Here is a 16,462-nt window from a genome sequence, read left to right as displayed (position 1 = left end):
ATCACCTTAACACTGCACTGCAACTGACATCTGACCTCGCAGCATCCCCTGGACGTGTTGTATCGAGGAAAACGGTGTACAAAAGGCATCAGCGGAGTGACCTTCATTGTTGTCTGTTTACCTCTGGCGTGCCTTCACAAAAGGGAACGTCTAGAGTGGAGCCGTTAACATAACACCTGGACGGTAGAACAGTGGGCCAACGTTCTTTTCATAGACGAGTCCCGATTTGGTCTGGAGAGTGATTCTTGACGGATTCGTGTCTGGAAGGCACGTGGGATACGGTTTCGTAATCCTAACATTAGTAGTGGTGTGGACACACATTATGTTGACGACACTCGAACACCTCTCCATGAAATTGTATGGGTGAATCAGCAAAATTTAACTGTTGCCAGGTACCATGAGAGATCTTGGGATGACTTGTGAGCAGCTCTGCAGGAATAAAGGGCATTATTGTCTTAATATGAGATTAATGACATCGTTCACAGCACGTCCCGTCGTTCTCAGATCTGTATTGGTGCCAGAGGTGGTCACACCCCATATGAGCACACTATCCAGTTGTCAGAATGTGTGTGCAAATCCTTTAAGTTGTGAAAAAACGAAGAACATTTTTTCTACCGCTATACATGTTGCAGTTGATTACATTCTGTCTGCTTTACATTGTTTTTACTTTACAATCACCTCCTTACATTGTTTTGTGGCAAAATTAACGCAACCTTGCAAAATTTCCGTTTCTTGCTTTAATTTTGGACACCAGTGTACATAACGAGCGAAAATATTTGAATGGAGTTGAACATTGTTTGCTCTGATAAACACTGTGGGACTAGAGAGATAGAAACAGGCTAGTGTTGCGACATTCTGTCTTAAGAATGATGACACTTACTACGCTAGTCAATCCCCTACAGGACTTTCCATATTTACATAACCACTGCGAACTAGGTGTTCTTAGATTAGAGATTAGATTAGATTAATATTTGTCCCAGAGATCATGAATACGACACTACGTGATGATGTGGAATGAGTCACTTTATAAAAGCTTCTTTACATCTCATAATTCAACGTTGTTTTAACTAATTAATTAATTTCAAATAATTGTCTCATTACTAATTTATAACCAAAAGTTCATCTGCTCAGAAGTAAGAGTTGTCATTCAGAGAATTTTTATTTGTTTTTAAATGTAGGTTGGCCATCTGACAGAATTTGGTACTATTTCGTAAGTGACGAGAGACCCTTATAGCAGCATAATTCACCCCTTTATGTGCCAAAGTTAAAGTCAGCCGAGAATAGTGGAGATCCACCTTTCTCCTAGCGTTGTAACAATGCACATTGTTATTGTTTTTGAAATGTTATCGATTAGTAATAACAAAGTTCGTAACTGATTGTATTGTGGAGCTACTTTGAATATCCCTATTTCCTTAAACAAATATTTTCAAGGTGATATTGTGTGAGATTTAGCTACTATTCCGATTATACGCTTTTCTGCAATGAATATTTTTTTTTACTTAATGATGAATTGCCTCCAAATATGTCATATTAAAGCAGTGAATGAAAATAGTCGTAGTAAGCTAACGTACTGATACATTTACCACCAAAATTTGCAATAACCCTAGTAACATAACAAGACGAACTGAAACGTTTCAGTAGATCATCAATATGTTTCTTCCAGTTCAATCTTTCATCAATGCGCAAACCCAAAAAAACTAGAATATTCTGTCTTAGCTACAGACTTCTGTTCCAGCTCTGTATTTATTAATTGTGACATGCCACTTAATGTACATAACTGTATATACTGTGTTACATTAAAATGTAATGAAATCGCATTTGCAGAGAACCACTGAACAGTTTTCTGACAGACATATACAATTTCTTCAGATAATTCTTTTTTGTTGGGTGTGATTACTCTAATTGTACCATCATCAAAAAGAACTAGCTTTGCATCTTCGCGAATAAAGAGTGACAAGTCATCAATATATATTAAGAACAATAAGTGACCGGATTTTTCATACCTCCCCAGTTTCAGGAAACTACTGAGTTTCACATATTACCTGAACTGTTTATTTCAGCCTTCTGCACTACTCCAGTTAAATATGGATTAAACCTTTTGTGCAGTGTCCCATTCATACCACAATTCCTTAGCTTATCCCGAAGAATTCCGTGATTTATACAGTCGAAAACCTTTGAGAGATCACAAAGAATCTTAGCATTTGATCAGTGAAAGTATGTCTAGCATTTTCTATTGGAAAACCTTTCAGAAAATCAAACTGACATTTTGTTTGCATTTTATTTTTACAATAACACATTATTTTTTCAAGAATTCCGGATAAAGCGGTCAGATGTAACACTGGGCGGCAGTTGTTGGCATCAGACCTATTCCCCTTTTTATGTAATGGTTTAAGAAAAGCATGTTTCAGTCTATCAGGAAAAATGCTCTGTTTTAGAGAGCTATTAGATATGTGGCTGGGAATACTACTATCTGTTGGGTACGAGCTTTTAGTACTCTGCTGGAAACGCCGTCAGTTCCATGAGAGAAGAGTGAGTTTATTATTTTTCCAATTTCAGAAGGAGGTGTGGGTATAATTTAAATTTCATCCAATTTTATTGGTACTGCCTCTTCCATACACAACTTTGCCTTTGCTAATGAACATCTAGATCCTATTTTCTCCACAACATTTAAATCGTTATCATTAAAATTATTTTCTACTCATGAAGTTTTGTTCATATGTTTTTTTTATTTAGTTTGATGGTAATTAGTCTTCCTGTGCTCTTGGTTGCCTTGTTTCCCTTTTAAAAATGTTACAAATTGATTTAATTTTAGTACCAGAGGTGCTAACCACAGGCAGAATACTTATGGACTTTTAATAACTTTCCTTAATATACTACAGTAGTTTTTATAATATTACACTGTTTCTGGGTCATTACTCTTTCTTGTGATTCCATAAATTTCCCTTTTCCAGATACAAGATATTTTTGTCCCATTAGTAGCCATATTTTTACATGGTTTCTTACAATTGTATTTCACTGTTTCCTTAGGGAAACTGTTTAAAAAATGCTCACAAACTTGTCATGAAATAAGTTTATTTCAAATTAGTATCAAGTTCCCAGTAGACCTTGTCCGAACAGATTATCGACTAGATTTCACTTCTATAGGGGAACCCCATACATGATTTCTACCCAGTCACAATTACGTCCCTGGACTGTATCGCTTGAATTACTAAGGTCAACTTTCCGCATTCTTTTGGTTGGATACTACATTATCCACTGGTGACTATACCACAGTTTAGTTACATTTGATTCCACAATATTCATTAGGGCAGCACGTGCACTAATTATGAATAAACATACACTGGAATAGAGTTATGGGCACAGGAATGGAAATTTGTGTTATTATCTGCTTATGAATGGGGGCAGCAAGGTCTTTCTCCTATGTAGAGTTTGCAGCGTTGTCTTAAAGGAGTGAACAGTGAAATTGAGTTTACTCATTCGGCATTAAATCTGGGGATAAACACAACTGTGTTTTCATTTCTAGTATTTCTAATTGTTTGAGCTTTAACACTCTTTTCCTCAATTTGTAAGACTTCTACATCTGTTACGTATTTATTGTTTTTGTTTAAAGAAATTTGAGAAAGATGCATACATACTAATTTCAAATGCATTGTCTCATTATCATGTCCCCGATAAAAATTCGACATTTCTTGTTTTATCCACAGTTTTTCGGTTGCCTTCTTCACATATCTTCAAGAAGCTGAGTTTCCTTTGATCTTGGTGGTAGGATATTTTGTGGGTATTTCGTAATCTATGCACTGTATATTAAACCAAATATGTTGATAAACTTTCGTCTCCTTGGTTAGGAATAGTCTGTAAAAATAAAGTGTGCTGAAGAAATTAAGCAGGCACAGCAACAACAACTTCAGAGTGAGAAAAACAACTAGTTCTTATTCACTAAGAACTTAAACTATGACTGAAAGCAGAGTACTTTTACGACTAAAGGTAAAGGATTGACGCTGATGCCGTTAAATAAAACATATTATACAAATAAAGTGGAAGAATTTTTCCAGTCATTTCATCTACTAAATGTACAGAAAGGTCCAACAGCTAAATAAAGTGATCAAGCTAAACAGTCAGTAAACGAACGCTGTAATAATTTTTTATGAATATGTTGTCTTTAAATGAATCCTAAGGCTCCACAGTTGTATGGATTACCCACATTCCACAAACGGGAAGTGCCTGTCATATTAATGGTATCTGTAATGTGGGCACTAGCGCAAAATATTGGTGGAAGGATTAATATTATCATGAAGGAAAAATGAACTTCAAAGGGAAATCTAGCATTAAAAGCAGTTTAGTTTTAGTAAACGAGTTAATATATGTTAATATTCCAAGAAACGCAATTTTACTTTCTCTGATGTACACAGGTTGTTCTCAAGCATTCCTGTGAAAGGTTTGCAGGTCACAGTCGTTGTATTTATACAATGTTAATCCAGAAGATCCGCTGAGTATAGTTCGTGCAGTAGGATGTTGTTTGCAAGTAATATTATTTGTACTTTCCAGGGAGCTGTTTAAAGCAAGCAGGTGGTCTTGCATTGAACTCATCCTTCTACCCCTTGCTAGAAGAAAAATTCACAGACCAGTGAGAGACTTATTTTCTTAAGAGCGAACCATTGGAAAAACAAATGGTGCATTGGTGCAGATGTGTCGAAGATATTTTCTTAATGCAGAAAGGTTCCACTAGACAACTCCTGAACTTCTTGGAAAATATAAACCAGTAGAATAGTAACACAAATTTCGACATGGAAGTTGGAGTTTCCACCATTAACTTACTAGAAACAGTTTACAGATAGAAAATAGCTACCACATATTTGAAATTTACGGCTTTACCGATATATTCATCCCAGCTTCCGCAAAACTCACAACAAGGAGCCTACAAAGATGCAGAATTCTGTCAAATGGTGTAGCCCAATGTCCCAAGAAGACTGTGTCCAGAAACATAATACAATAATAACAGTAACTGTAAATAATTAAATTTAATCCAATGTTAGTGACAACATCTTCAATTTTTAAAAAAAATAACGAAGCAGTGGAATTTATAAGATCATATGCCAAGAATGTCATTCCTGCTGTATTGGACAGACTGGCAGGTCTGTCTGTACTTTGTTAAGAGAACACCGTAGGAGCTGGAGATAAAAAAAGCTAAATTCATCCTTTGTCGAATCGTACTTAGACCAAAACGACAAATACTTAGGAGATGTAGAAGTCCTGCACGTAGAGGGAAAGTGTGAAAAGCACATTCAGAAAGATTACAAATTAAAAAGCAGATATGTGTATCCCCACGTTTAATATTGAATGAGGAAACTAAATTCAAGGATCCACCGCTTATAGACAATGTTACAATCTTCACATAAATTACCATTCCTGTGTACATAGCTCTACTCCAGAGTATGTTCATTCACAGTTATTGCAAATGCTGTCCTAATGAATATTATAGAAACAAATGTAACTCTACTGTATCAAAATTATCAACAGAGATAACTTCTACAGGACAAGTCAAGAATCGATAGGATAAGAAATTGGCTTGTTTACCTTTGCTTAGTTACCAACCTTTGGACAGGTTGTGTACTTGAAATTGGGCTTATTATTTGAAACCTAAGTCGTTGAACAATAGTAAAGTTTGTGAAAATGGCAAAGAAGTGTTTTGTTTAGTTAATACTTACATTTATGTTCAATGTTAACCAATTTTCTTTTCAGAAGCGCTTTTCTTGCTATTGCCAGTTTACATTTTATTGTGTCTCTATCTCAGCCATTTTCAAACTTCCAAATGCCAAACCCCAAGTATTAATTTTAGGGTTTCTTGTGACAATCTGATTCTGTCAGTGCTGCATAATTTAATTAATCTTTATTTCACTATCCTCGTTCTATTATAAATTTTAATGGGTGTGATCGCAAAATAGTTTAATAACAATTACATTTTAAGTTTTTTCGGATTACTAGCAAACCATCCTTAGATCCATGTTTTAATTTCTTGAACATTCGTCTTCTAAACTCTTTTCAAGAGACTATCAGTTCGTTCAGACATTTTTCCGAGCCTTTTACGACTCTGATACCACTATAATACTTTTAGCAAACCTCTGCAATATTACTTCTTCTCCGTGAATCCCATTTCCTGATTTCTCATTGTTTTCCTTTGGTGCACAGACTGAATCACATCGGACAAGGTTACAACACGGTCTTACCTACTTCTCTTTTATATCGTGAGACTGGTATATGACTACTGACCAGTACCTGTACAAGTTATAAATAACTGTTCATTACCTTCATAGTTTCCAAGAATGTATTCCAGTCAACATGTTAAATGCTTTCAACAAATCTACAGATACTATAAACGTAGGTTTGTCTCTCTTGAGTCTATTTTCTAAGTCGTTAGATCAGTACTGTCTCTTCTGGTCTTACATTTCAACTAAACTGAAACTGATCTTCCCGAAGCGTGGTTTCTATCAGATTTTTCATCCTTATGTAAATAATTCGTACCAGCAGTTAGCATCCGTAATTTACTAAAAAGATGATTCAGTAATGATCATATCTATTAGCATCTGCCTTCTTTGGAATTGGAATTATTACGTTCTCTTTGAGCTCTGAGGATATGTCTCTGGCCTCACTGACTTTGATCCTTGAGTGTTCTGACAAATTCTTCTCGTAGTATCATATCTCCGACATCATCTTCACCTACTTCCATTTCTACAATATTATCGTCCAGTCAGCCACCCAACCTCCCAACAGTGCACCACACACAGACACACACATGCACAAAATTTTAATTTTTGACGTGGATAATGGCGAACATTCACCCATAAACAAGTTAAAATAGTTCAAATCTCAATGTTTTCTGGAAGTATTCACTGGTTATCAAGCGAATTACGGAACTGGAAATCCCTCCCAGATATTCCCATTTGAGAAGCCTTCTGACGTACTCTCACCCTAATGGGATTGTTTTTTCTTTAATACATTTCCTGACGTCTTGTATCTTCTTCTTGTCAATGTTCTTCACATTCTCCTTTCTTGGCGATTCTGTGGAGATTTTGCATATTTCTTGTCTCATCAACCTATATAATTCTCAACATCCCTCTCTACAACACCATAAATCCAACGCCCTGATTCTCTTCTTTTCCGGTTTCCCCATAGTACATAGTTCCCTCCTTTAAAATGCTGTGTTTCAAAACTACAGTCTCAGAAATCTCTTCTTCAATATTAAGGTCGAAGATTGAAACTAGCAGACTCGTTTTGGCCAGGAACGCCCACTTGCCTTTTCTAGTCTGCTTTATATGTCCTTCTTGCTTCGCCTGTCATGTGATATTTTGCTTCAAAGGCAGTATAATTATTTTACTTCCACTGCTTTGAGGTCTTCAGTTTTGATGTTAGCATTATCCCTAATCTCATTGTTGCTACTCTTCATTACTTTGATCTTCATTTCGGTTACTATTAATCCTCAATTTATGTTCATTAGATTGTTCATTCCAGAGAATAGGATCTTTTGGAATGATGTGTTGCAGAAGAACGCTGAAAATTGAATGGGCAGGTCAGGCACCTAATTAGAAGGTACTGAATCGTACTGTGGAAAAAAGAAATTGAAGACACGAGCTTTGGTAACTGAAGGAACAGTAGGAGGCAAAAATTGTATAGGGAGACAAATAAATATTTTTTTAAAAAATCTTCCAGGTATAAATGCGCAGTATCTCGTCACACCTGTAATTCCTTGTACAGACTCAACTGCCAAACAGACTAACGAACACAGTTCAAAAAACTTTCTTGTACCTTGGCGTATTGTAGTTGGCTTTAATTAAAATATGTTTTGTATCTGCGTAAAAGTGCTATCTACGTATCTGTAGAGAAGGAAGTTACTAACATACTGCTTAGATGACTGTTGTGGCCATTGACCTTCACTGTTTTGTACAAATGACGCAGCTACCAAATAAAATGACGAGTACCTAATGGCGATTGTTAAGTGATATTTAACTTGGTATTCCAATATGTTTTCGATTTTTACCCCTTTAACTGATAACATGTTTTTTCCAAGATAACAATAAGATATGTGCCTGTATTTACCCTTTGTAGCTAGTAATCAGCAACACTGGTCAATTTATTATGATTCACTAAGTCTATCATGAGTTATGGAGCGGTAAATATTCGTATCAATGAATTAGGAACACAAAACCTGTTTGTTGGAGAAAATCTGCAGGAAATTAACAATGTCAACTTCTGTTGGTAAACATAAGGCCCCCCCCCCCCCCCCCCAGAGGAAGAGATTTCCGAAGTAGTCGGATTCACTCCCAACTTAAGACCACGGATATAAGTTCATATTTGCAGCCACTTCAGTATCAGATCAGTTTCATGACTTCCATGAAATGCTTCTCCAGTGCTCTACACTACCTGTCATGTACGTACTAGACGTTTCACCGACTGGTCCACTTGATACTGTGTTACCCAAACTATGATTAGTTACTGTAGTAGTGTTAGAAAATGTAGAAACAGTAGTAACATCATCTTCATCAGAGTCTCTGCCAAATTCTAAACCTCCGTGTACTCTTCTTTGACATCTTCCCAGGAGTTCGTCGTACGATCAACAAGAGTTTCATCTGCCGTGAAACTGAAATGAAATAAAATAAAAATAAAAAAAGGCAAGTGTCGTATATTCCCTCTAACTACACAAACCAACCATATGGTAGTAACGAATATACCTATTTCACTAAAAATTGTGCTAAACTGTTTTCATCACGTTGCGTGTATTCAGTAATCATCCTACATGTGCCTTGGCAGCGGATATAATTTATATTATCTCGGTGGCTAACATTTTCCAGATAATGATTCAACCGACATTACTGGAAATCAAATACGGTAAGCTAAATTGCAGATGGCTAGAAACTAAGTTTACGACATTCTGTTTGTTTCCATGTACGTCGCGAAGGAAAACTCAATACAAATATGCTTAAGAAATGGTTACCGTATTAATTTTATGCTTTACTATACAGGAAAGGTTCCTGAAAATTGAACTTACCGTCTGCATGTCAGAAGAGTAAAAACCGAGGTGACAAATGCTATCTGAACCCAAATCCAGCTCTGAGAACGAGTGCCTCAAAGGCCATTTGTAAATATTAATACTAATTACTCACTTGTTCGCTGATATTTCAAGCCCACATACTTAAAAACGTAAGAACGTTATTCTTAATTATCAGAGACTATCAATAAAATCGATTGTATGTAGTAAAGATAGTAATAAACTGAATTTAAGGCAGATCGTATATACCGGGTGTCGCTCCAAAGAGTCGCCATTCGGATTTTCCCTGGTATTTCGGCAGATATTTGCTATTTCGTTTTTGCAAACAAATCCTGCTCATCGTGTCCTTCTTGCACCGAGCGAGGTGGTGTAGTGGTTAGCACACTGGACTCCCATTCTGGAGCCGGCGCCTTGTCACGGTCCTCGCAGCTCCCTCCGTCGGAGGTTCGATTCCACCCTCAGCGTAAGTTATTTTAAGTTAAATTAAGTAGTGTGTAAGCTTAGGGACCGATGACCTACGCAGTAAGATCTTACCACAAATTACCTAAAAAAATGTTTCCATTCTGTGGAACGACGTTTCAAACCGGCGACCACCCATCCTGATTTAGGTATTCCATGATTTTTCCTAAATCGCTTCAGGCAGATGTCGCAATGGTTCCTTCGAAAGGGCACGGCCAACTTCCTCCCCTCAAGTCAACCAAGCGATGCCCAGTGTCGACGGAAAGCATTGGTTTGTTCACCGTTACAAGGAAAACCATTTTTAAAGCGTAATTTTACACTCCCATTCGATAGAGCGGTCCCAGATTAGTCTAGTGAGATATTCGTTTTATCAGTATGTATTTATAGGAACGAAAAAAAAATAGCCAGTACTCCAGCAGCGACTGAGCAGCGCTGCATGCTTGGCGGTAGCAGTCAGAATGGACCAGGTCGTTACTGTTGCTCCTGGGGTTCGGGCCCTCCTTCGTATTTTACTGTCTGTGTTAATACATATACATAAATCGTACATCCCACTGGACTAATATCGGCCCGCTCTGTCGAATGGACACGCAAAATTCAGCTTTAAAAATACACTACCGGCCATTAAAATTGCTGCACCAAGCAGAAATGCAGATGATAAACGGGTATTCATTGGACAAATATATTATACTAGAACTGACATGTGATTACATTTTCACGCAATTTGGGTGGATAGATCCTGAGAAATCAGTACCCAAAACGACCACCTCTGGCCGTAATAACGGCCTTGCTACTCCTGGGCATTGAGTCAAACAGAGCTTGGATGGCGTGCACAGGTACAGCTGCCCATGCAGCTTCAACAAGACTAGTGACTGACGTATTGGGACGAGCCAGTTGCTGGGCCACCATTGACCAGACGTTTTCAGTCGGTGAGAGATCTGGAGAATGTGCTGGCCAGAGCAGTAGTCGAACATTTTCTGTATCCAGAAAGGCCCGTACAAGACCTGTAACATGCGGTCGTGCAATATCCTGCTGAAATGCAGGGTTTCGCAGGGATCGAATGAAAAGTAGAGCCACGGGTCGTAGTAAAATATCTGAAATGTAACGTCCACTGTTCAAAGTGCCGTCAATGCGAACAAGAAGTGACCGAGACGTGTAACCAGTGGCACCCCATACCATCACTACGGGTGATACGCCAGTATGGCGATGACGAATACACGCTTCCAATGTGCGCCACAGCGATGTCGCCAAACACGAATGCGACCATCATGATGCTGTAAACAGAACCTGGATTCGTCGGAAAAAATGACATTTTGCCATTCGTACACCCAGGTTCGTCGTTGAGTACACCATCGCAGGCACTCCTGTCTGTGATGCAGCGTCAAGGGTAACCGCAGCCCATGGTCTCCGAGCTGATAGTCTATGCTGCTGCAAACGTCGTCGAACTGTTCGTGCAGATGGTTGTTGTCTTGCAAACGCCACCATCAATTGACTTAGGGATTTAGACGTGAATGCACGTTCCCTTACAGCCATGAGGATAAGATGCCTGTCATCTGGACTGCTAGTGATACGAGGCCGTTGGGATCCACCACGGCGTTCCGTATTACCATCCTGAACCCACCGATTCCATACTCTGCTAACAGTCATTGGATCTCGACCATCGCGGGCAGGAATGTCGCGATACGATCGCAATCGCGACAGGCTACAATCAGACCTTTATCAGAGTCGGAAACGTGATGGTTCGGATTTCTCCTCGTTACACGAGGCATCACAACAACGTTTCACCAGGCAACGCCGGTCAATTGCTGTTTGTGTATGAAAATGGGTTGGAAAGTTTTTTCATGTCAGCACGTTGTAGGTGTCACCACCGGCGCCAACCTTGTGTGAATGCTCTGAAAAGCTAATCATTGGCGTATTACAGCATCTTCTTCCTGTCGGTTAAATTTCGCGTCTGTAGCGTGTCAACTTCGTGGTGTAGCAATTTTAATGGCCAGTAGTTGTTTCTAACGAAGGAAAAAATGACGCTTTCCGTCGACAATGGGCGTCGCATGAAAGACGTGATCAGCTGTATTTATTTGGTCTGAGTCCATCTACGTAATGCAAAAATGTAAAACGCAACAATATGTCGAAACATCAGTGAAAATGCTCCTGACGACTCTTAGGGCAGCCGACTGCTGTGGTCACGCGGTTCTAGGCGCTGCAGTCCCGAACCGCGCGACTGCTACGGTCGCAGGTTAGAATCTTGCCTCGGGCATGGATGTGTGTGATGTCCTTAGGTTAATTAGGTTTAAGTAGTTCTAAGCTCTAGGGCACTGATGACCTCAGATGTTAAGTCCCATAGTGCTCAAAGCGATTTCAACCATTTGAACTCTTAAGACGGACACCTGGTATATTTCCCAGCGTCACTTACGGGTCAAAATGTGTAATTCCATGTACAATACTAATTCAACCATAGAATGTTTCAAATGGCTCTGAGCACTATGGAACTTCTGAGGTCATCAGTCCCCTAGGACATAGAACTGCGTAAACCTAACCTAAGGACATCACACCACCTTGCTCCAGGGAGGATTCGAACCTGCGACCGTAGCGGTCACGCGGTTCCAGACTGAAGCGCCTAGAACCGTCAACCATAGAAACTTACCAAGTTACTATCACTGTAGAGACCTTTATATGTTACAAAAAGGTTTGGGTTCGTGATTGTATTTTCGTATTTTCTTCTCCTACTGCCAGCCAGTTCTCTCGCCATCAGTACGCGGACGGTAGACTAGATTATCGTGTGCTAGCGACCTCGGATACAGTGGCAGGTAGTGGACGTTGTATCATCATATTTCACTTCGGCGCTCTTGAAGGTTAGGTGCAGTCTGGCCCTCGCTGGTATCGGCGACTCGTTATCGCGCACCCATCTGGCGAGGCCGGCTGCGGCGAACCCCGTGCAGAAACCGCGCCTCACTACACGGCTACACGGCCGGGCAGCGCGCTCCGGCGTGCCTGTGGCCGCCGAGAGGGCCGGCGGCCGTCGACCCGACCCGGCGATGCGGCGAGCGAGATGGTGTCGAGATAGGCGATCCACTTGGCGCTGTTATTATTGGCCATTGTGTGCGGCGCTGGGTGTGTCTGCCGGCATAACGAGGCGCGCCGCGCTCGGCCGGGCCGCGGGGCCCTCGTAAACTGGAATCGTCCATAGAAAATCGGGAGAGCCGCGACCAGCCCCGTTTCTGGAAAACCGGAGCGCCGTCGCTCAAATTACGGGGCTGTCACTTTTATCGTCTTCGCCTTACGGGGCCCCTCTTACCCTCCGACCGTGAAATGTAAACACGGAGCAGCTTTAATGGCTCGAAAACACACATTAGACACAGTGCGCGAGCAGCGGCGCCGCGGGAAATTCTTTTGTGTTCGTCCCGCCTCCGCCCCCGCCCCCGCCCCCAACTACGTAGCCTGGGGCTGCTCGAGGATCACACTGGATGGGTCCGGCCACGGTCTTACGAGCGGTGCACCACCCTGGAGATTACACATTCGATTTCATAGGCTGGCTCTTCGATAAAGTGGTCCGGGACACCGACTCTCTGGAGAAGTAGTTTCACTCTCGAACCGTCATACGAAGCCTATAAATGAATTACTGAAACGCTTCAGCCGGCCGGAGTGGCCGTGCGGTTCTGGGCGCTGCAGTCTGGAACCTAGCGACCGCTACGGTCGCAGGTTCGAATCCTGCCTCGGGGTGTATGTGTGTGACGTCCTTAGGTTAGTTAGGTTTAAGTAGTTCTAAGTTCTAGGCGACTGATGACCTGCAAAGTTAAGTCGCATAGTGCTCAGAGCCATTTGAACCATTTTTTTGAAACGCTTCAAGCATATCCCTTTGGAAACCTTTAAATGTGCACCTTTGTATTAATTCTCTACACACTCAGTTAAATTTATTCATTTATTGCTTATTTAGCCTCACCAGTTAGGGGCTTAAGAACCTATCTTACATCTGACCAGCAACAACACATACAGGGAAATATTACATAACAAGCACAGTAATAATATTTATAGAATGAAAGTAAGGGATTTGGAAGAGCAGTTGAACGGAGTGGACAGGGTCTTGAATGGAGGATATAAGATGAACATCAACAAAAGCAAAACGTGGATAATGGAATGTAGTCGAATTAAGTCGGTTGATGCTGAGGGAATAAGATTAGGAAATAGACACTTAAAGTAGTAAAGGCGTTTTGCTATTTGGGAAGAAAAATAACTGATGATGGTCGATGTAGAGAGGATATAAAATGTAAACTGGCAATGGCAAGGAAATCGTTTCTGAAGAAGAGAAATTTGTTAACATCGATTATAGATTTAAGTGTCAGGAACGCGTTTCTGAAAGTATTTGTTTGGAGTGTAGCCATGTATGGAAGTGAAACATGGACGATAAATAGTTTGGACAAGAAGAGAATAGAAGGTTTCAAAATATGGTGCTTCAGAAGAATGCTGAAGATTAGATGGGTAAATGACGTAACTAATGAGGAGGTATTGAATTGGATTGGGGAGAAGAGAATTTTGTGACACAACTTGACTAGAAGAAGGGATCGGTTGGCAGGGCATATTCTGAGGCATCAAGGGATCACCAATTTAGTATTGGAGGGCAGCGTGGAGGGTAAAAATCGTAGAGGGAGACCAAGAGATGAATACACTAAGTAGATTAAGAAGTATGTAGGTTGCAGTAGGTACTGGGAGATGAAGAAGCTTGCACAGGATAGAGTAGCATGGAGAGCTGCATGAAACCAGTGTCAGGACTGAAGACCACCACAACAACAAAATAAAAGTCCACTTCAGTTGCTAGTAGTTTCCTAAATGGGTTCCACGACCAGTTCCGAAGCTTGGAGCTTCATCTTCAGGTACCACTGACTGGCCCGACCGCCACACATTTATCTTTTCGTAATTATTTGGTGGCACCTTAAGATGATGCCTGAAGCTTAGAAATCGCTTATGGAAAATAATCAAAAAATTACTAACAACTGAAGCGGGTTTTTGTTCTATAAATATGTTCCTCAGTTGCGGATGTTCACTTGATGAAATACTTTGTACAATAATAATGATTTGCATTATTAATCAAAATAATAATTAGCAGTAATAGAAATAATATTAACAGTAATAATTATGATAAAATAATGGGGGAATTAAGAATGATATTGATTAGTTACTACATAGCAAACTCACTGATAATAATTTGCATTATTAATGAAAAGTTGTAATAGGCTGATAATAATAGCAATAATAATAGCGACACTAATAACAGTTAGCCTTGTTTGTTATTAGAGAAAGTGGGAGGGGTATTCAAAGAGGACAAGATGCAGAGGAAAGTGACAATGGCTGATAGAAAAGAATTTCAATAGTGAACTATGTAGACAAGGGGAGAGAAAAGTGGTCGGGGAGGGAGGGTTGACGAGAGTGAGTTGCAGAAGCTATTGTATTGGAAAGTGGGCCATTACCGTCTTTTGAAGTCTGAAAGGGTGTAGTTTCTATAATATTTTGAGGAAATTGTTCCTAAGTCGGATTCCTAACACAGAAAATGATTTAGAGAAGACAGCAGTGCTGTGGTGGTACAGAGACGATTTTACTTTTTTGAGAACGAGTATCTCTGCTGTGCTGTTCAGATAATAGTGTAAGAGTAAGAGATAAGTAGGAAGACGTGTAATGGCTAATAATACGATATAGCAAACACAGAGTATGATAATCTCTATGCTTATAGTTATATAGACATCATAATTGTTCAAAGGCACCACTGCAAATGGCTGTGAGCACTATGGGACTTATTTTCTGAGGTCATCAGTCATCTAGAACTTAGAACTACTTAAACCTAACTAACCTAAGGACATCACACACATCCATGCCCGAGGCAGGATTCGAACCTGCGACCGTAGCGGTCGTGTGGTTCCAGACTGTAGCGCCTAGAACCGCTGTCCAAAGGCAGTAGTGATATGGACGAAATAGGCGTACATAACGAATGTACTGCACACAAGCATTCATCTTAAGTTCCCCCGCTAAAGTCCTTGGATTACCATAATCAGGGACTGGGAGTATTAGTGGCTATACGACGTTCTTTTAGGCTCGAGAGGAAATACCTTTTCATATCTTTGTAGTGAATGAAGTGACACTGACACCTTCTTACAGGCTGCATTGTCTCTTCAGTCCAGTCTAACTGATGGTCGAAAGTTAACGCCAGATTTTTTGGAAAAGAAGATAAGGTTATTTCTGTGCTGTTTAAGATTAAGGGTAGAAAAAATGTTTAAATGTGTGTGAAATCTTATGAGACATAACTGCTAATATCATCAGTCCCTAAGCTTACACACTACTTAACGTAAATTATCCTAAGGACAAACACACACACCCATCCCGAGGGAGGACTCGTACCTCCGCCGGGTTCAGCCGCACAGGGGGTAGAAAAGATTCAAGCATTAATCACACCTCTCAATGGATTTAAAAATTCGCTCTGTATTGAATTCCACGGCCTGAGACTTTGTGGAACATAAAGATCACAGAACTTGTGCTCCCCTAATTCTTTAGTGATGATCTCATTCAGTTACTCCCACAATTCTGCGGAGAATTGTCCAAAATCTAGGATACAATGGAACGCGGCTTTTTTAACAATTTTTTCTTTAATTTTCTGTACTAGTTCATTTCTGACAATAGAAGAGTCTGAAACCAAATAGAGCAAAGCAACACCGTGGTGGTAACACACGGAACTAATAGGGTAAGGAGCCCTACTTTTGGAGAGTTACGGCAATCTAAAGATTAATCCGCTGAAAGCTTTCCGAAAATGGCTGACATAGATTAAACACGATTGAGACCCTCTTATAGCGAAAATCAGCACGTTATATTTCATAATTTATCTCAAAGAAACGTGTGCACTAAAACAGGGCACAATTTCGGATAGTGTTGTTCCTAATTTCGAATAGAATTATTTCACAACTAAAATTCAGGATCGTATACCTTTAG

The sequence above is a fragment of the Schistocerca gregaria genome, chromosome 4 (genome assembly GCF_023897955.1).
Source record: "Schistocerca gregaria isolate iqSchGreg1 chromosome 4, iqSchGreg1.2, whole genome shotgun sequence".
In the NCBI taxonomy this organism is placed as follows: Eukaryota; Metazoa; Arthropoda; class Insecta; order Orthoptera; family Acrididae; genus Schistocerca; species Schistocerca gregaria.
The sequence above is the reverse complement of the archived record's forward strand: the minus strand, read 5'-3'. Positions refer to the sequence as shown.